This window comes from Erpetoichthys calabaricus, chromosome 14 (assembly GCF_900747795.2).
Source record: "Erpetoichthys calabaricus chromosome 14, fErpCal1.3, whole genome shotgun sequence".
Classification (NCBI taxonomy): Eukaryota; Metazoa; Chordata; class Cladistia; order Polypteriformes; family Polypteridae; genus Erpetoichthys; species Erpetoichthys calabaricus.
Genome location: NC_041407.2, coordinates 6934063 through 6954367, shown reverse-complemented (window position 1 = coordinate 6954367; position 20305 = coordinate 6934063). Strand labels below are relative to the sequence as shown.

The following is a 20305-nucleotide window of genomic DNA, read 5'->3' as shown; positions in this document are numbered from 1 at the left end:
AATAATAAAAATTCTTTGCATTTATATAGCACTTTTCTCACTACTCAAAGCGCTCAGCAATTGCAGGTTAAGAGCCTTGTTCAATGGCCCAACAGAGCAGAGTCCCTATTGGCATTAATGCCATAGGGCACAGCCTTGCCCATAACAATGCTGCTTTAACTATCCATCCATTGCCACACACGTGCGATTGGGAGGCAGCTAAAGGGCCTGAATGATAGTAGTAACAACGCAATGTATAAACTGCCCGTGAGTGATTTTCGTTTCTTTCTCTCTAATAAGTAAACCGACTTTTTCGAATGTTTGTCTCTGTGATTTGTTAATTGTCATAGCAAAAGCTATTCTAAAGGGAAACTGTAAACGTTTTAATACGAATACCATTATTGGCTGTAGAATTTCTAATATATCTGATCGTTTAACCATTTTGACTCTCTGTTGCATCGCTTCTCTGTGATCATAAATATAAACCTGACTGAATTCTGGTTTCTTTGAAAATGAACTTGTCGTAACTTTACTTGTTGCAGGACCACAGATTGCCATAGCGTATGATCCTGAATCGTGTAAATCTACATTTTGAGCATTGAATGATGCGAACGCAAACAGATTATTGTAGATGTGGATATTTTGCCTAGTAGTGTTTGTGGATTTCAATTTCACCAAACAACAAATCTTTAATTCTCGCGGATAGGCCTCTTCATTGGGATGAAACACTACTGACAACACAAATTAGACGATCTACAAGTCTCCGACTTAAACTTTAAACCCGAACAATATCTACATACTTCCAACATATCACCTGTGTCCATATATTCGATCTCTTTTCGCTGTTCCATTATTTCACCAAGTAATAATTTCTATTTTTTAGTGCTAATGCGACCTTTACTATCAGTTTTCTGAGACATTCGAATTTTAGTACTTTCATAATCTCTAACCTGCTGTGCATGTGTACCGCGCAATTCTTTTCTCTCCAACGCTTTTGGGCCTCTTGTCGATGCGCTTCCCTTTCTTCTTCGTTTAGTCGTTGATGTTTCATCTAGAACGTATAAAATTATTTTCCACAAAAGGACTACATCGATTGAGACGAAAAGATTGTATTTCTTGTATTAAAATGAGGAAAACATAAATCTTTATAAGAGCTGGGAGCACAGGAACTGCGTCAGACAATAGCATTCACACGAATGAGAGGTGGGAGGACCGGGGGCGTGGCCCGTGAACCGGAAATGGTGGAGAGGAGGGCGGGACTTGTCAAAATCTCTTGGCCAAAAGTCTTGTCTCACGGGACTTGAAATTATCTCTCTGAAAAGTCCTATCTCAGGATTTCCTTTTATGATAGAAAAGATATATACATACAGTACATGAATATATGTGTGTGAATATTTTTTTATATTAAACATTAAAACAATAAATATGACATTCCAGTTTCAATACACAAAGCATGTGCACAAAGATGTCACATTAGAAAAATCACAAATGAATGACAATTGTGTGACTTTTTTTCAATTAATGATTCAGTTCACAAATCAAATGAACAAGAATTATGAAACTTGTTCACGAATCAAATGAGTGAGAGTCATGTGTCTCACTCTTGGGAAAAGAATTGTTTGTGAATCAAATGAACGAGGATCGTGACACCTGTTCTGGAATCCAATGAAGGAGAATAATGTGACATTCTCAGGTACCGATTTGTTCATGAATCAAGTGAACGAGCATCGCGTGACTAATTTGAAAGTTATTGTCAGACTTGTTCTCGGGTAATGATTTGTTCATCAATGAAATGAATGAGAATTGTGAACCTTGTTCTGGAATCCAGTGCAGGAGAATCATGTGACTTATTCTTGGGTAATGATTTGTTCGTGACTCGAATGAATGAGAGTCGTGTGACTAATTTGCGAGTCGTTGTTTGACTCATTGTCGGGTGATGATTGAGTTCACAATTTAAATGAACGAGAATTGTATGACTCTTTCTTGGGTAATGATTTGTTCATCAATGAAATGAATGAGAATCGTGAACCTTGTTCTGGAATCCAATGCAGGAGAATCGCATGACTTATTCTTGGGTAATGATTTGTTCGTGACTCGAATGAATGAGAGTCATGTGACTAATTTGCGAGTCGTTGTTTGACTTGTTGTCGGGTGATGATTGAGTTCACAATTTAAATGAACGAGAATCGTATGACTCGTTCTCGGGTAATGATTTGTTCATGAATCAAATGAATGAGAATTGCGTGACTCATTTTCGGGTAATGATTTCATTTTATTTTTTTTGCAAATCAAATGAACAAGAACCGTATAAATTATTTGTGAGTCAAATGAATGAGAATTCAGTTTGAGTTTGAAAGAATCAGTGAGTGACATGCTCTGTGTATTAAATGAGCCATAAAAAGTGTGTGCTTAAGTAAAGTTGAAAGCAAAGAGATGTTAGAATTGAGAATAATATTTTATAAGGTTCTGTTTTGTTAAACAATTTTGTTGAATATACAAAGGGACAGAAACATATTAGTTTAATATTACATTTATATATTCTGTTAAAAGCAATTCCAGTAACAGATTGTACAAAACCAACAATATGTTCTAATATAAATGTCTTGCTGTACTGTAGTTGTATGATGAACAAGAGAATGATCAATGACAGAGCTCTAATTTGCCGATAATGATTTAGTTCTAACTACAGAGAATTACAATTCTCACCGGCAGACTGAAGGCCATCTTAATAGCATCATAGGCCCCTGGGCAAAGTAGTGCACTGGAGCCACTGTTTTGATAGCAGAACAGAAACACACACACAGGCATCAGAAACATCACAGACCCCTATGTTCCTGGGGTCCCTGGCCAGTGCCCATTGAGCCCATATGTTAACACAGGTCTGCTGGAGATAATTTGTATATGTGCTTTAAATATCTAAAGAAAGAGGCCGACGGCATCACGCATGCGCTTTAGCACTCCCATTGAGTTCTACTGAATAAAGTAATTTGCACTTGTAAATCGATTCTTATGTTTCGATTGAGAAGAGCAGCTCGAAAAGAATGAATCGTTCGCGAATTGGCCAATACGCCTGTGGCTCATGCGCATGCTCAAAACCGAAGCTGAGCACGTCAGATCAAGAGCACAAGAAAAAGCTGCCGTAAATTACTGTGTGAAGCGGCGGCTTTAAGTCAAGAAGCTCCGAACGCGTCATCAGGCGTATGCATCTGAAGTGTCTGCTGTAGGCGTGGCACTTGATGACAGCGATGTACCAATCAAAAAACAGGCCTCGCTAGACTCCGCCCTCTCAACTTTGAAGACTGAAAGCGACAGTTTTTATTTCAGAGCTTATTTCATGTGGTGTAGTGATGTGAAGTTCGGATCATTTTACCGACTCGGACCTTTGAGTCTCGTTCAGCAAAATGAACGAATCCTTTTTCGAGTCATTTCGTTCATTTTAGCAAAAAATAATTAACATGTTACCTGTTACCTCCCTAACACATCTACTGCTTACACAAATGTTGATCACACTACAAACATGACAAAACTATAATGCTATAAGAAACAGAAAATATGAATTCATTGTTTACCTGGGTCTTTAGTCTATGATTCGCTCACCTCGCCTCTGATCTGACAAGTTTTCGGGTTTGAGTCGTTCATTCATCACGTGACAGCCCAATTAGCTAACCAAGGCAGTCTGAGCCGGAAAGGGAATTGATTAGTTCATCTCTCGAGTCTTTCGTTCTTTTGTCACGTGACCACTTACCGGCTCAGTACCTCAATCAAATACTAACGTAAAATTCCATTTGTTGTATGTTGGATCATATTTACAAATTATCGTAAAATTATCAAAAATACCTAAAACGCATTTTCTTATAAATAAAACAGGTCTGTCAATTTCTGTCACTATGATTTTCTTACTGTTTCTTGAGGATCACTCCCACGAGACGACTCGTTCTTCCCGAGTCACATTAAAGATTCGTTCAAAATGAACGAATCGTTCAAGAACGACCCATCACTGATGTGGTGTGCTGTGTCACCGAAACAAATAAATGAAGAAATAATAAATGAATACTGTACAAAAAGAGAGAAAGAAAGAATCTGTAACTTAAACTCGCGTTTCACACTCTTATTTATCTATCGCAGAACTTTTCTTTATTTGTAGCTATGAAATTTTGTCCAAAATTGTCCCCAGACAAACTGGGTTGGATAAAAAGGGATAAGCTGCAAAGGCCAAAGTCCAGAAATGTCCGACCAATGTACGGGGGTTTGGGCTGCACTACCTGGTGTTTGGCCGCTTTACAGAAACTGGAGACGCATCGGGGACAACACAAGCGGGAGTCCCACAAAAGAACACGAGCGACTCGACAATACGGAGACCACCAGGGTAGCCGTTAAACGGACAGTTCCTTCAGGTTCGGTCTTGATCTGTGGCGGCAGTTTGGACCAATTCTGAACTTTTTACACCACTTTAAAGGTGTCACATTACCGAACAGCCCAGACGTGGACCACGTGTTAATCGACCACACAATGAATTATTTATTGCATTTCTTTTAAATAGGCCCGAGTGAAACTGAATTGCACGTTTAATACAATATACTTCGAAAGGTCCCGTTTTTGTATTGTTTAATATGCAAAGAGCGCACCGTCCGGTTCCGTCCTCTAGATACGCGCAGTCCAATCCAACCGCTCTGCGTGAAACTGACGGCCATGCGGGGCAGCAAACTGAGACCCGCTCTGCGACCTGCAGCCGGATACAATTGGGCGCTTTAAACAAGTGAGCAGGCGGGGACAAAGAGAGGGCGGGCCGGCGTGAGGAGCGCGGAGCAGAGCGGACACCCGAAGTCAAGAAGGAACGCTCTGGTGCTGTCGCTTATACTTCTGTTAAAGAGGGTGAAACACGACTTGATGCTGTACTCTAACGGCAACTACATCATCATTTCTGTATGCGGAACTTTAATGGCTGCTATTTATATCACTTTAAAATTCTGTCTTACCGTAATAGGCGCTTGGTCTTTCTATGAAGACGCACAGTAAAAATAATAAAAGTCATCTTCCCGAAGAACTCTCACTCATGCTATAGGATATTTCTATGTAATACAAATTTATATCAACAATTTTTTCTAAGCTACATTAAAAAAATTCATGTATCTAATTATATATGTGTAACATATAGTTATAGTCTGCTTAATTAAAAACGTTATAGTAATTTATACTATAAAATATGCAGGAAATTCGCAATTCTATATATATATATAGTTTGTTCGTAGTTTCACATATGGAATACGTAATATATATTTTACAATGTACTGAAAAACGATATTATTTATCGTTTATTATTTATGCATTTTGAAAGATATATTTCAGTACACTTAGACAGAAATAACTTACATATTTTAAAGTCAACAGAAAGAAAGATAGAAAGCCACTATAAGGCTTTATACAGTTGAAATAAGACTCAAAGGCACTAAAAGATAAAGAATAAACCGGCGTCCTAAAATGTATGCTAAAAACAATAACTTAAATATTTTAAAGGCATTAAATAAGATTTTAGAGTGATAGATCTGAAAGGCACTATATAGTAGATGATAAACTAGCACCCTAAAATGCATCTAGATAAATGATGAGGGGTACTACGTAAAATAAACATATATTCAGATATTTAGATGGGTGGTGAAAGGCACTATACAAAATAATCAACAGAGGTTTAGAAAACTAGTGAAAGGCACTATATACAAAAATATACCGCTATTTAGATAGGTGGTGAAAGACACAATATAAAATTAATACATAGATATCTAGTTATGTGGTGAAAGGCACTATATAGAAACAGATGTTTAGCTAGGTGGTGACAAACAGTTTAAAACGAAGAGACAGATATGTGGTGAGAAGCACTATGTAAACATAAAAACATTCAATAGGTTGTGAAAGGCATTATATAAAAATAATCGAAAAATGGTGAAAGGCACTGTGTGAAATGAACAGATAGTTAGGAAAGGCATTTTATAGATGGGCCGTAAATCAATGTCAAAGACACTTTGCAAAATTTAGATAGATAGATGTGAAAGGCACTATATAATAGATAGATAGATTATATGAAAGGCACTATATAATAGATAGATAGATAGATAGATAGATAGATAGATAGATAGATAGATAGATAGATAGATAGATAGATAGATATTAAAGGCATTATATAGACATAGAAAGATAGAAAGTCTGCTGCTGGCTTCACTGGCACGTTTGCCTTTGTCTGCCTTTTCGATTTCGCCCCCCCATTACTACACTTCTATCTTTGTTCAAAAGTTAATCTCACTGCAGTTCTTTTCTGCAGACCTCAGCGCCCACCCCTTATCAGGATAGCGCCCCCTACGGCTCACTTTCATATCCAGTGTGATTCTGTTTGTCGCCCTCGCCTTTACATTTGTGTACAGAACAGATTGGCTAAGGCTAGTCTCCATCTTTAAAGGGGCGCAGGCTTTGCCGGTATTCCTGGTGGTCTTTCCCTGGCACCCAATTCCCCCCCACACAGGCCCCCCACCCCAACACACACACAGCCGGTGAGGAGCCAGTTGAGTGCTTACGTGCTGTACCTTCATTAACAACAACATGAAAGTATGCGCGGCTACATCTCAACAGGTTGGCGCTCTCCTTTCTGTGTTTTCCCTCAGTTCTTTATTTATGACTTTAGCGCTTCACGGGGGGTCGTCTCGATTACAGAAAGAGCCAGCAGACAAACACTGGAGCGGCCGCCGCTTTAATGAACTACCGTAAATCCTAAAAAGCGATCAAAACCATTGATTCCCAAACATGACCACTCGCTTTAAGGCGCCTTGTCTTGTTGCGTCTACATTTTCACAAACAGCCCGAGGGGAGGTGAGAGCGAGAAGGAGCGAAATAGACCTTCGTACGGGGGGGAACAGGTGAGGGGGACACCGCAGGACTGCATTCCGGCTGCATGTGGCCCTTCAATGGCAAAGCCTCGTTCATAAACGACATTCGACACGCGGGCACCGCGGCACACGTCCGGGCTTTGAATGAGAGCCGACGAGTCCTAAGAGCGGCCTGCCAGTGACCAGCGCTGGGAAGTAAATGGAATTCCTTTTAACATTCACCTTACAGACACTGACATCTGAAGGGTCAGGATTCCTCGTATGGGGTCTGCAGGTTTTCCCAGTGTTCATGTGGGGTTTTTTTCCGGGTACTCTGGTTAATAATAATAATAATAATTAGCTAAGCTCTCCTTCTCAGGGGTGGGGTTTGATTAGTCTTCAAATTTGTTGGGTTATAAATTGATCTGTTTGTATGGAATGATTACAATGAAAATTAATAAAATAAAAATATTAAAAAAATAATAATAATAATAATAATAATAATTCTTTACATTTATATATGGCTTTTCTAACTTCTCAAAGTGCTCTCCACGCTGGGGGGACTCGGGACACGAACCAATGATCTCTTTATATATATTTTACAATATAGTGAAACGCGATAATAAATATCTATCTAGGTATTTTGAAAAATGATACTTCAGTGAAGTAAGACAGCAATAATATACACATTTTAGAGGTAATAGATAGATCTGAAAGGTGCTATAGGGCAGATGATAAACTGACATCCCAAATGTATATTAAAAACAAAGATGTAAACATTTTAAAGACATTAAATAAGAGGACAGAGCAATAGACATGAAAGGCGCTATATAACAGATGATAAACTGGAACTCTAAATAAACGGTGAAAGGCACTATATAGAGTAAAATGAACAGACAGACAGTTAGACAGATAGTTAGGTGCTGATTGACGCTGTATAAAATAAATAGACATTTAGATAGGTGATGAAGGGCATAATAAAAAAATGAAATGAAATACTATACAGAAACCATACATATACAGTATATTAAGTGTGGAAAGGCGCTATATACGTTAACATATAATAATATTTAGATAGGTGTTGATGGAGGCTGTATAAAATAAATAGATATTTAGACAGGTGGTGAAGAACAGAATGAAAAAATGAATATGTATATATATATATATATATATATATATATATATATATATATATATATATATATATATATATATATATTATAAAAAAAATCCTAGGAGGGAGACTAAGGAGACAAGACATGATCCTCTCGGAAGACAATTTGATGTCCCGCAAGAGATAAGGCAGTGAGATAACATTTAAAACAAGTTCACGGACATCTGAACAAGCAGTTGTTGGAATGCTTTTGGCAGACAGACATCATGTGCTCCCAGCTCTTAAAATGACAAACAACAAGCAGAACCTGCACCTCGCCAGCAGCAGCAGAAAGGCAGCAGATGATCCGACCGCTTCTCCTTAGCGTGCGTTCAGCTGCCCTCCCTTCACAACATGAGCAGCGTTATACGTCCTGCGGGAAAGATTTAACTACACCCGGGGCCGGAAATAAAGGACAAGTATTGTTTCTACAAAACTTTTAAAGTAAAAGTGAAAAAAATGCATATGTAACAATTCCCATGAAAATAAGAATCTATTTAAATTGTATATGCGGTAAACCAAACCCGGGGGTGGACGAGCGAAGTGAGCAGGGGGTATAGCCCACAAGTATATATATATCTATATATATATTTCAGCATGTCTGTCTGTTGGTTGGTTGGTTGGTACGTTTACATCAGTGTTTTGATTGGCTGAACGAAGCATTGGGAAGCGAGTGACTAATCGGATTAAAAGAAAAGTTGAAGGCAGTCACTTGACTGAAGAAGACGAAAATGCAAAAAGAAATAAGATTTTGGATATTTCAAGTGCTCAAACTACACCTCAAGAATTGCCAAAAACGAAGAAACCAAAAAGAATTTTTACTGAAGAACAAAAACTGTGGAATAAACAGCGACGTGCAGTACGACAAGCAGCAAAGAGTGTTCAAATCTCGCAGCAGAGACAAAATGAACGCCAACGAGTTGCAGCTTACAGAAGCAACCGCACTGAAGAACAAACACAATTGGTTCACGAAATTGAGCGTCTGCGATTGCAACAAAAACGTTCTACTGCCACTGAAATTGAAGTTGCTGAAAGACGTGAACATGAACGGCAACGACAACAAGAAAGTCGGTCAAACGCAACTCAAGTTGAAATTGTTGAGAGAAGAGAACAAGAACGCGGATGCCGGAACAAAGTTAGGACCTAACACCACCTACTGTCCGCCTGGGTTCCAATCCCGATTCGTCGTGTGCCACAAATAACAAAAAACATTTTATTACTAAATTTAATCATGGTGCAAATAATTTTGCACTTAATGACTTTTACCCTGCAACACTGATAAAAGTCGCCTGCAGCCCGTCCTTGACGGGCACGACTACCTCGTATATATATATATATATATATATAGGCCTATAGGTGGTTTAGGGCACTATATAAACAAACAGATACAGTATTTAAATAGGTGTTGAAAGACACAATATAAAAAATAAGTGGATATATAGATGGATAGTAAAAGGCACTACATAGAAATAATAAGTTATATATTTAGGTAAGTGGTGCGAGGCGCTATATAAAAGGAAACAGATGGATAGTTAGATAGGTGGTGAAAGGCAATATATAAAAATAACTTGACAGTGACATCATATAAAATGAATACATACAAATATCCATCCATCATTATCCAACCCGCTATATCCTAACTACAGGGTCACGGGGGTCTGCGGTGGTGTCACCGCCTGAATCTCCTCAGTGTCAGTGCAGCCTTACAACCTGACGGAGAGGCGTCGGGGTCCCATGGAGGTCAAGGGGCTATTCTGTGACACTGGTGGCAGGGTCAGGTGATCAGGAAACTGAGCAGCTTCCAAAGGCCTGCCTAGGTGATTTATTTCCGACCTGGGCTGGTTCGCCCCTCCTTAAACGACCTGGTAGCCCCGGGCTCCCCCAGGAGCTCCATATCGATGCCAAGCTTAACTCGGACACCCGATCGACACAGGCTACTGCCACCCAGGTCTCCTGAGCTCAAGCGATCCTTCAGCTTCAGCCTCCCGAGAAGCCAGGATTACAGACACGCGCCACCGCGTCCGGCAGGACTCACGACTCCTGTCCAGCATTGTCCTCCTGTTGTTGCACCTCTGCCTTCATCAGCTGCTCATCTTGCTCCATCCTAGCAATCTCAGCGATAATCCATTCCTTTACTCTCCATTCTACTGGCTTTGGGCCATGAGCATGGTGGACCACCCCAACCTTAGCCTGCCCACCCTGTTTGGAACCAGCCCATCACTATACTTCATCCTTGGCCTTCTCTTTTCTCCCTAACATCACCTGGACTTGTTTTTCTTTCTCTGCCTTGTCTTGTATAATCCCTCTGTTCCATCACCAGCCATGCCCATTCTTACATATGACCAAGGGGGGATGAAAGACAGTTGGAGAGCATTCCATCCATAGAAACCTGCTGTTGAGAAGCATGATGGGAACCTTAGCCATCGTATTCATTATTCATCCATTTTCACGTTGTCATATACAAGTGTCCAGACAGCATCTCCAGGGCTTCAGTAAGCATGCAATACCACCCAGAGTGGAGAGGGGGCACTGTTGCCAGCAATCTCTCCTTTCCCAGCAGGATGTGAGCTGGAGGATGACTAGCATCACATCTGCATTGACTGTGGAAGCCCCGGCACTTCTGGGAGTCCACAATGGAGACCCAGCGGTAACTGGAAGTAGAACTTCATTAAGGACCCTCGACTGCCAGTGCCGGTGCCCACCAAGTCAGAAGCAACTTCAACAACATTTTGTTTGTTCACAGACAAAGCCATTCTCTAGCCCTCATATGTGCTCTTTTCTTTGCCCCTTTTCAATTTACAACCATTAAATGGGGTCACCAACCTGCTACCTGCCCCCCCAATCCTTCATTTTGACTTCTCTCTTTCTTATTACACCATCCATTCATTCTTTTTCTGAACTGTTTAATAACATTTTGACTTGCGGGTACTGAACTTCTTATTTTTACACCAATAATACAATTAGAAACCTACACAGTCCAACTCAGGGTCGCAGGCAGTTGGGACACAAGGCAGGAACCAACCCTGGATGGGCTGCAAAAATGTACGTTTGAAAGTAAATTTGTGAATATTTAAAATAGACAGATCTCGATGATTTAGGGTGGCATGCTGGTGGGCTCCAGCTGCCTCACAGGTCTGCCATCCTGGCTTCAAGTCCCTTGTCTCATGTTGTATTTGTACGTTCTCACCGTGTCGTCAGGTGCCCTGTGACAGACGGGGGCCATGCCAAAGTTTGTCAAAGTGTCACTAGGGGACGGGCACCAGCCCTGGCAATCCCTGAAATGGTTTATGTGGGTTTCAGAATGTTATGTTATTAATAGCATTATAAAGTCTAATTCAGCATATACTGTATCTTTATTTATATCTATAGCTTTATATTTATCTATCTAGATACATACACCTATATACATCTATGTACAGTATATATCTAAATCTAGATTTATGCCTACACTATAACTGTATTGTCAAGCACGTGCAATTAGGGGACATCTTCAGGGTGTCTGCTAGGTAAGCAATTTCAACCTGAGTCAAGCGTGTCGCTAATGCACAGTTTCACAACCACCCTGCAGAGAAGCACCAGCCAGAAGACCACCATAAAACATGGCTACCCAACGGAAACAGGCGTCGCTGTGGGAACCTCAAGTGAGGAAGACAGAGTGAACGGGATTACCTGACTGGGCCTCCAGTCTCTTTGGTTAACTCACTCTGCTTTAATTTTACAATATCTATCTATCTATCTATCTATCTATCTATCTATCTATCTATCTATCTATCTATCTATCTATCTATCTATCTATTGTCCATCCCGCTGAATCCGAACACAGGGTCACGGGGGTCTGCTGGAGCCAATCCCATCCAACACAGGGCACAAGGCAGGAACCAATCCTGGGTAGGGTGCCAACCCACCACAGGACACACACAAACACACCGACACACCAAGCACACACTAGGGCCAATTTAGAATCGCCAATCCACCTAACCTGCATGTCTTTGGACTGTGGGAGGAAACCGGAGCGCCCGGAGGAAACCCACGCAGACACGGGGAGAACATGCAAACTCCATGCAGGGAGGACCCGGGAAGCGAACCCAGGTCCCCAGGTCTCCCAACTGCGAGGCAGCAGCACTACCCACTGCGTTATCTATCTATCTATCTATCTATCTATCTATCTATCTATCTATCTATCTATCTATCTATCTATCTATCTATCTATCTATCTATCTATCTATCTATCTATCTATCTATCTATCTAAGTTATTGCCTTTCAGCTGTTTCTAAATTTGTTGTCTTGTGTGGAATGCTTGCATCAACTGCTATTTATCACATGCTCCTTCTCTCTCTCTCTCTCTTTATATATATATATAAATAGTATATATATATATATATATATATATATATATATATATATATATAAAGAGAGAGAAAGAGACAGAGAGAGAGAGAGAATTCTGAATATATAATATATAAAATGAAATCTTAAATATATACAAAGTGAATTCTTAAAATAAACCAAATCCAATATATTTGATATATTGAATGTACAAACAGGAACCTTGATATACTGTAATACAGTATATGGAGTAAATTCTTAATATATTCATTTCATTTTAAAGTATAATTTAAAATTCCACATATACTGTATATAAATGGAATAAAATTGAAAATGAATTTCAATATATTTGGGGAAAATCTTGAGTTTATAAATGTAAAATGTGACATATATGGAACAAATTCTGAATATATCATGTCACTTTTGAATTTGTAATGCAAAGTCCGATAAATCTATGAAGTCAAATCAAGTGCATGCCAAATGAATTCCAAACGTATAAAATGAAATCTGATCTATACGGAGTGCATTCTGAATACATGAAGTCAAGTTTGAATATGCCAAGTGAAATTCATTGTGCTTAAAGTGATTTCTTGATATGTGAAATGAAATTCAATTGGGAGTGACTTTTGGATTAGCAAAAGCAAAATGCAATACATATGGAGCAAAATCTGAATATTTTTTGCCACATATATATGTATGCATATACAGAGTGAAGTGAAATTCAATATATGTGAAGTGAATTCAGAATATATGAAGTCAAGTCTGAATACACAAAATGACATACAATTTACTTGGAATAAATTTTTAATATATAAAGTGAAATATGCAATATATATTATACATATGTACAGTATATAGATAGATAGATAGATAGATAGATAGATAGATAGATAGATAGATAGATAGATACTTTATTAATCCCAAGGGGAAATTCACAAATATACATGCCGATATATACAGAGGGTATAGAAAAGAACTCCCCTCCTTTGAAATATTCCCTTTTTTTTTGCTTTACAGCCTTAAATGAAAACACACACAAAAAATATTTCTTCCCAGCTTTACTTACTCAATGCAACCGATAACGTGCAAGTGAAAGATATCACAGCTGCAATTTACTGTTTATATCAGTCAGTCAGTCAGTCAGTCATTATCCAACCCGCTATATCCTAACACAAGGTCACGGGGGTCTGCTGGAGCCAATCCCAGCCAGCACAGGGCGCAAGGCAGGAACAAATCCTGGGCAGGGTGTCAGCCCACTGCAGTGTTTATATTATATAAATAAAAATTGGTTGAATGGATTTTCATGAAATTGTGCATGTGCCTGTGTATGACATATAAGTGTAGACTATATGTCATATCTGGAAAAGGGGTTATAATAGGTGGGGCCCAACTCAAAAACCAGCACCGAGGCGGAGACTACAATTCCCATCAGGCATCAGGAGGGCACTATGGCGGATGGAGGAAGTTGTCGTCAGCTCGCACAAAGTTTTGTGCCTGGCCACAGTACCGTCTCACAGACCACAGGTAATTGGAGTGTTTACTTCTCAAGTAATCTGGATAAGTTTTAATGTCTCCTTGGATTGCAACACTTCCACACTGGTTACCTCATGCAATATATAATATATATGTAAATATATATACAGAGAGAGAATGCACGCGGGTACTGTATATGCAGGTATCCGCACACACACACACACACACACATTTCAGCTATCAAATGCGGGTAATCCAGTTCAGGGTGCTGGGGTTTAACGTCCTGTCTTTTGTGTTTGTGTGGACGCTACATGCCTTGCCATGCCTTGCCTCCCTAACGTATCGTCCATATCGCTGCACCCTACATATCTGCAGATCTCCTTTTGCCTGTGAGTACCCTGCAGCGCATTTCTGCAGTACACCAAATTCAAAGTGTCCTTCCACTCCCTCCCTGTTGCTAATAAAGACTGTTACAATGCGAGATGCTAAGGGGGCCAGGTGGACTTTTAGGAATGCTCAGAGGTGGTGTAGTCAAGCTCTTTGCCGACAGATACAAAGCCCCTCAGAACTGGCTTTATTTACTCGTAGATGAATAATCTGAGAAGCCCCTGAAGATATGATGGTTAGGGGGATGTGGATATTCAGCGGAGTTCACAGGCTGAGCGCCACCGAAGCAGCCGCCTGTGCCTCCTGCCCCTCATTAAGTGCCAACCCCTGGAGGAGACCCGTGCAGTTCAGCAGTGGGCAGAAGGATGAGCCGGGGATGAACGGAGGATGTGAGGGTCGCGTTCCTGGGAGCGTCCTCGGCTCTCGTTCGTGCTGGGAGATCTCTGTTATCTTCCTCTTTCTGACTCCTGACCTCCAGTGAATCTTGTCTAATAGGTAACAGCAACTACAAAGGCAATAAAGGAGACCATAAAAGCAGAAGAAAACAAACGTTCTGTAGAAGGCTCACCGCTGAACCGGTATGATTAAGTTATAAACCCGTCACAGGGAAAGACGAATCTCGAGGGTTACGATTAGATCTCTCATTCTTTTTTTTTACACAGAGCCGGAGAGACAATTACTTAAATATTGCTGAAATGGTGTATTATGTAAGACCTTATTACATGGCTTAAAGATTTCTTTCTTCTCTCCTGCTAGTTGTGCACACATCAAAGCGCGTATGTAAATCCCCGCACCGCCCCGCACACGTCTGGCGTGTGGAAGAAGCGAATCCCCCCGGCACGAGCGGCGCAACAGCCCACCTGAAGGAATCGGGGGCTCCTGCTTTTGGCGTGTTCTTCCTCCTTTTGTTAAAAAACGAAATAAAACACGGATTGCCTAAAAGCCTGCCATGAAGCATCTCGATTTGAACGCGGCACAAGACACAATGGAAAAACGGCGGCAGATTGAGAGTTAAAAAAAAAAGACACATTTACCAGCATAGAGCTTATGGCAATAAAATACAATACAATCAAATACAGGTATCACACCAGAAGAAAAGGGCTTAGGCTTCAGCGCCGGCTCTGCAAGCAGCAAAGGACGTCAGAAAATAAATAAAAGAAGAAGTCAGACATGAAGGAGCGCTACGGTACAAGTACAATCTGAAACCGAGAGACGCTGCGATACCTCAGGTGAACACAACTCCTCAGGGGCCTTGCAATCAAGAGCATCCTGCAAGTTTAGACAACAGAGAGGATGGGGCGCCAACAGACTAAGACATTTGTTGTTTTGTTTTATGATTCAATTACCCTCGTAGACACCACCAGTAGCAAAAAGAAGCGCTGGATTGTTCTGATACTTCAGAAAGTACAATGAGATGACACCCTGCTCAGACTTAACACAGGTGAGGGAATGCAATTCAAGTAAACGTGTCCAACACCCACCAGAAAACATTCAAAGGAGACATGAAGACTGGAGCCTGGCGAAACAGTTATGAATTTCTCAGCTGTTTTTTTTTTTTGGTACAGTCGGGTTGTATGACAGTTACAGTCTTGCATCCATGCAGGGTCTATTAGCCTTTGAAATGCTGAATGCTTTCTGCGGGATAATTCTCTGTGACAAATCTGCTTAAAACAAGAAGTCTATTCATGTCAGTCTTGTGAATAATTCCATTTTGTTTAAAAAAAAAAAACGAGGGCATGTTATAAATTGTATTCCCATTTTGGTTTAAATTTAAACAGTGCGCAGTGAGATCAACGTGGAAGCGAAGAAAACGTGCTCAAGCGGCGCTCCTCTACAAAGAAAGCCACACCATCTTGCAAAAGAAGACACAATAATTCTACACATACTGTACATATATACAAATACACATATACATATATACTGTTTGTGTGTTAACAAATATGAGTGAACTGTATATACTGTATACAGCAACAGCGCTACTATACAGGCAGGCAGTGTGGCGTAATGCTTAAGACTTGGGACTTCAGACCCTGATGCTGCTGTGCGTTCATATGTGAGACCCTGAGCTCGTCACTTCACCTGTAACTAATCTGTCGTAAATGCTGTAAGGCTTCTTGAATAGAGTCGTTAGCCAAATAATATGTATCTGTATATATACAGTTTGTGTGTGTATCTAATTTAACTATATATAGTATCTGACATATCATATCAATTTTTTTCTTTCGCTGTTGATATGTATGTACAGTATACACACACACACACACATATATAAAACTATAATAACTGACATAAAATCATATTTTTTGTCTTTTGTTGTTGATAGACATATGCATGTACAGTATACACACACACACACACACACATATATAAAACTATAATAACTGACATAAAATCATATTTTTTGTCTTTTGTTGTTGATAGACATATGCATGTACAGTATACACACACACACACACACACACACATATATATATATATATATATATATATATATATATATATATATATATATATAACTATATATAGTAACTGACATAAAATCATATTTCTTTTTTCTTTCGCTGTTGATATGCATGTACAGTATCCATCCATCCATCCATTTACCAACCCGCTGAATCCGAACACAGGGTCACGGGGGTCTGCTGGAGCCAATCCCAGCCAACACAGGGCACAAGGCAGGAACCAATCCTGGGCAGGGTGCCAACCCACCGCAGTACAGTATACATATACACATATATATATATAACTATAATAACTGACATAAAATCATATTTTTTGTCTTTTGCTGTTGATAGACATATGCATGTACAGTATACACATACACATATAGATATAACTATATATAGTAACTGACATAAAATCATATTTCTTTTTTTCTTTCGCTGTTGATATGCATGTACAGTATACATATACCCATATATACAACTATAATAACTGACATAAAATCATATTTTTTCTTTCGCTGTTGATAGACATATGCATGTACAGTATACACATACACATATAGATATAACTATATATAGTAACTGACATAAAATCATATTTCTTTTTTTCTTTCGCTGTTGATATGCATGTACAGTATACATATACCCATATATACAACTATAATAACTGACATAAAATCATATTTTTTCTTTCGCTGTTGATAGACATATGCATGTACAGTATACACATACACATATAGATATAACTATATATAGTAACTGACATAAAATCATATTTCTTTTTTTCTTTCGCTGTTGATATGCATGTACAGTATACATATACCCATATATACAACTATAATAACTGACATAAAATCATATTTTTTCTTTCGCTGTTGATAGACATATGCATGTACAGTATGCACATACACATATATATAACTATATATAGTAACTGACATAAAATCGTTTATTGTTTCTTTCGCTGTTGATAGACAGATATGCATGTACAATATATACTGTATATGGAGTGAATACTAAATGTACAATATCAAGTTTGAGTATATATAAGTACAAATATTCATACACGTACACAAACACACACACATATATGAACTTTCATAAAAGCATATTGCAGTACCGCTGCCACTTGAAATTAATCCCGTTGCATCAAAACTGCCAGTCCTGAGAATCAACCGCTCAAAAGAAAGACAAGCTAGAAGCTGTCATCATTTTTTTTTAAATGTGACACTTTTAAAGATATAGTGGGCATTAAAAGAACTTGACAGCAGATGTAAAAAGCTCACAGTTGAGATTCTTAAATTATTCAAGGCTATAATTATTTATTACTTGGCTGACGTCTTTATCCAAGGCAACTTACAACATTTGACATACAGCTGGTTCAATTTCTTTTCTTTCTTTCTTTTTTTTACTTTTCCCCACACAGGCAGGTGAAGTGACTTGCTCAGGGTCACACGGTGTCAGAAGTGGGATTTGACCCCCCCCCCCCCGCAAACTCCGAACTCCACAGCCTTAACCACCAGTAACTCGAAAGCGCATACATTTGAAACAAAATCAGGTTTAATAAACTCTACAAAGAAATAGCAAAACCTCCCAAACTTTGCCGTAGAGGCGCACTGGAAGTCCTGCGAGCTCCGCTAATGGGGGTCGAGCTATACCGATGTGCTGGAATCTGCGCCTCTCTGGCACTCCGAAAGTCTACAGAAGAACACGAACCTGCAAAGCTCGCAGCATTTTAAAAGTTCAGGCGGTGGGAAACACGCGCACTTTCAGGACAGAACAAGTTTGGCGCGGCTGTACCCGGAACGCCTTCACTCGCGTGTACTTGAGCTCTTTCAGTGATGGACGCGATCACAGCCGTTCGGCATTCCGTTTTTCACAATATAAAGTTTAGAAACAACAGCGGACAGCTCAGCCCCCTAACCGCTTTCAAACGAAGTTTCCAATCATCTCCCTCACTAACTAACTTCATTCTTACTAAACATCCAAGTCCAGGCAAATCCACCTTTTTCCTTTCTTTGATTTTTCAAAGGTCGCGCACACCAACATCGCGTGCTTCAGCCGAAATCAGATAACAGCAGGGCTTCACCGTGCGAGTTTGGTGCGTGTGTGCGCACCTTTTAAATGAACACAAAACAAGAAGCGGCTTTTCATTCCTCTTTTTTTCCCCCGCTCCTTTCATATGTGAAACTGCCAGAGACAAAACCAATAAGAACGACTATCCTCGTGAAGCGGTCCTTAAAAAAAAATAATAATAGGGCATTGTAAGCAGTTTCTTACTCACAGTTGCCGTAGCCCCAGCGCACTGTCAAAGCCTCATTCCGCCGGCTGGCATCCCCAGGCTAGGATGTGAAGAGGGGAATTGCTGGTGCTATTGGTGATGTGGTGGGAGGGAGGTGGGGAGCACTGGGTGAAACGAGCAGGGGAGGAGGAGGGTGGGTTGATGAGGAAGGGGTGGGGGGAGTGCATGCGATTCGTCTGCAAGTGCTGGAAGAGCCGTTCGCAGGAGGATAATCTTTAGAAGTGTCTGTGTTGCGTGCCGCAAGCACACTCCCGCTTGGCTTCCACAGGCAGGGATGCGCATCTTCCACACAAGCTAACGGACATATGCGCGTGCGCGCGAGCAAGAGTAGTGCACACGCACACAGTAACGAGCGAGCGACCTTGCGCGCGCGCCCGGCCTTTTTTTTCTTCTTCTTTAAAGTCAGTTACAGACCGAGCACTTCTGGGGTCAAGACGAACATCCTTCTCGTTTTGCCATTTCGAATGCTACGCCAAAGCATGAGAACGTGCCTGTTTCCTCACGCTGTTTCCAATCAGGTCAGAGGGGCAGAGCGGCGCAGTTGTTAGGGCTGCCGCCTCAAGTTAGGGCGCGCGGAGTTACAATGATACGCAGAGTTGAGGCGATGTTCTCGTGCCTGTATTGGGACCTCCTCATATCCTAAGATGTGCGAATTTGGGTGATTGCTGAGTCTAAATTGGCCACCTGTGGGTCTGGGGATGCATTAGCCTCTAAAATGGACAGACATTGACAGGCTCGCGTTCCCTGAATTATTAACGAGCTGGTTTGGTTGTATTAAAATATGATTTGTGTTTTTGTTCCAGTAAGGCAGCATTCTTATGTTACAGACAAATACAAACTCCCTGCATCCATTGTTTATTCTGTTTTAGACAAGAGAGTGAAAGCGACAGTTAATGGAATTGCCCGAAGAGATCGCCTGAAGCGCGCGGCCGGTGTCGTTGCGCGTGACGAGCAATGCGCGCGAAGCTCGCCCACGCACGCATTTATGTTTCTTCTCGCGGTACGTTTTCACGTAAATGCCAACAATAGAAACTCGAAACCAGTTTGAATGCAATCTTCACATAGCCGCAGCGTATTCAGTTAAAGAACCAGACCTGAACGGGACGCCAGTCCGAATCGCAATTCATATTCTCGCACGCGCCATCAGTTTAGCACCACCCTCTGCGTCACCATGCTACCCCTTGCGATGATGGTTGGTGCCTTTGGGATCAAGTTTTTTTTTTTTTTTTTTACAACTTTATTTTTTTTTCAGTTTTACTAAAGCATTCGAAGTTGTTAGTGTTAAAAGCGAGAATAATTGCCTTCATTTGAGGAGTGTCGCGTCGCTTTTATTACGACACACACGGAGGAATTCAATTATCAAGAAAATTAGCAAATAAGTCTATGGGT

General features: G+C 40.3%; 1 protein-coding gene across 3 annotated transcripts in view; it reads right to left on the bottom strand.

Annotated features, from left to right (window-relative positions):
* The window catches only part of rbfox3a (RNA binding fox-1 homolog 3a), a 1290878-nt gene extending 1271640 nt beyond the window's left edge, over positions 1–19238 (bottom strand). For 2 of the 3 annotated variants that reach the window (XM_051936516.1, XM_051936518.1), the window contains exon 1: positions 18899–19238. The gene's annotated coding sequence lies outside the window, so the exon portion shown is untranslated. The remainder of the gene's footprint in view (positions 1–18898) is intronic. The other variant, XM_051936520.1, reaches the window with a different exon arrangement.
* Positions 19239–20305: the final 1067 nt, after the last annotated feature.